This window comes from Lathyrus oleraceus, chromosome 2 (genome assembly GCF_024323335.1).
Source record: "Lathyrus oleraceus cultivar Zhongwan6 chromosome 2, CAAS_Psat_ZW6_1.0, whole genome shotgun sequence".
Lineage (NCBI taxonomy): Eukaryota > Viridiplantae > Streptophyta > Magnoliopsida > Fabales > Fabaceae > Lathyrus > Lathyrus oleraceus.
The window spans coordinates 120,746,961-120,749,510 of record NC_066580.1 but is presented as its reverse complement, the minus strand read 5'-3'; positions in this window follow the sequence as shown (position 1 = coordinate 120,749,510).

Below are 2,550 nucleotides of genomic sequence, written 5' to 3'. Positions count from 1 at the left end.
TAGATCTGTTGAAACCATCCAAGATTATGAGATTCTTGACAACCAGATTCCTTATGCTGAGTCTGATCCGCAGACACCAACTGTTTACCATGATGCTGCCTCTCCACCTCATCCTATCCCGTCTGCAGAATCGGCAATACCTGATCTTAGAGATCATATGCCCGGAACTAATTATAATACCGCTATTCAAGCTTTGATGTCAAAACAAGATGTCGTTAGAGAAGAGTTAACTAAGATGGGACATGAATTTCTGGAATACATGAGTAGAATGACAAATCAATTCCACGAGTTGCTACACCGTGTCAATTCCTTTGCTCCTCCGACGAGAGATTCTACAAGTGACTAGAAGAATTGCAGTTAACTAGTTTTAGTTTTAGGAAAATTATAGTTTCGTTTAACATTATTTTTATCTTAGTATTTACTTTTCGCATGTTTTATTTTATTTATATTATTTTATTTGAAACATTGGGGACAATGTTTCATTTAAGTATAGGGGGGAAAACTTTGTTTCAGTTATATTTATTTCCCTTTCAATATTTCCCTTTCAAGTATGTTATTTCCCTTTTATATATAAAAAAAAATTCTTAAGTCAAGTCCCTAGTGTGAAATTTTTATTATCTATTCTCCTCAATTTTCTTGAGCCATAACAAAATTTAACACACTCAATAAGTATAAAGGTTGCCTATTTTATAAAACTTGAGTAAAATTAAGACAAAATTATTACCGCCCCAACACTCTAAAAACCCCAACATGTTAGATCAAGCTAAGTACCTATTATACTAATTCCTTGAACTTTTAGTTTTATAGTAACCCCGAGTAGTTTATACGAGAAGTCGGCACCATCTTAATAGCAAACTACGTGGAGAGCCGATGAATATAAGTGAATGATTCCCAAAACAACATATTAAAAATCAGGAAATGCACTAATTAAGTTAGGTGATCCTTACCCGATCATTTAATCCAAAGGTTGCGGACCCTACAAAAACATGGTATGAACGACTTATTGTGAGTTGGTTCAGCGGTTTCTGGTGCTGAACTTGGTAGGGCGGACTATGGTCCGATCCCCCGCAATTTGCAATGGACCAAATAACGAAGTTATCCAACTTATGTACCAGAACTTCTAGCTAAAAGGGGATCAGAATCGCTAACCGGTTACTCCACTATGTGCGCGAAAAGATAAAGGGCTTAATGTGATTTCGCTCGAATGAAAACGGGTGAAATAAGAGTAAAAGAACTAGGCTAGCTATAATAGCATGACTCAAACTGGTTTGCATAAGGTGGGGTTATCTGATGTTGTGACGGTAGTTGTTGATGTTAAGACTAAACTTAGGTTATTTCTAAACGAGATTTACTTTCAACCTATTACGAATTGATGTGTGTTTGGAAATGTTATCTGGCTAATATTTGAAATCGATTTCCACATTGTATCTTGCTAGAGGACAAGCAAAAGTCTAAGTGTGGGGGAGTTTGATAACATGAAACTATATCACATTTTTTAGACTTATTTAATTAAATTATATTGTTATTTGATTCAATTTATTTTATAATATTCAATCTTACTTGGTATTCTCTTAATATTTATTTCAGGTAACATTATTTGAAGCATGTGTGAAAAAGAAAGAAAAGGGGTGCAAAAAGAGGATTCTCTAGGAAAAGCATCTCACTAAAGCTCAGCCCACGTTTGGGGCAAGCAAAATGGCTGTGACGACCGCCACACTCACGTGCCGAGCATCACGCCCCTTTACCTAGTGTTACGACCGTAACACATAGTGTGACGGCCGTCACACCCCCCCCCCACTCCTATATTTTGGCATTGACGCGCGTAACATAAGGAGGTTCTCTCCTATTTTTCCTCTTGACTCGTTGACACTTTGGAACCCTACTGAAGATGCTTTTGAGGAAACGGTTATTTTATGGATGAATATAAATAGACCTCAAAAGGTCCAATTGAGGGAGCTACGCCGTGCAATATTTGTCCTGCTTTCTAATTTTCCAGCATTCTATTTTCTTAGCATTTTATTTTTTTTTCTTTGCTAGCTTAATTTACTAAGCATTCAATTTATTTTCTCACGATAGTTTCTACACCGGAAACTATTGTGTAATTTTTACTGGATCTAACCTTACGTTAGATCATAGTATTTTATTTCTTTGTTAGATCATAGCATTCAATTTATTTGCTTTGTGCTGCTGTTTATATATATTGTCTGTTTGATATGGCCGTATTTATGCATGATTATTATTTAGGCATGTTTAGCATGTCCGGCTAATTAATTTAGATATTGGTATGTAAAGTAAGCGGAATAAAGGAATCAAAACTGAGTTGGTTTAAATTTATTTCAAAATATAGTCACTCCTTTTCTGGTCTCAATTTACAGAGTTAATACCAAAGTTTTTGTACGAGAGTAAAAGACATAAAGAAGTTAAAATCAATAGAACGACGGTTTGAGCTTTTAACTAGACAGTGTAAATTGAACATTAACTTTAAATCAGGGCGAAAGCAATTTTTAAACTTAATTAAATTCTAATCATTTTCAAAAATTATTTTTAAAG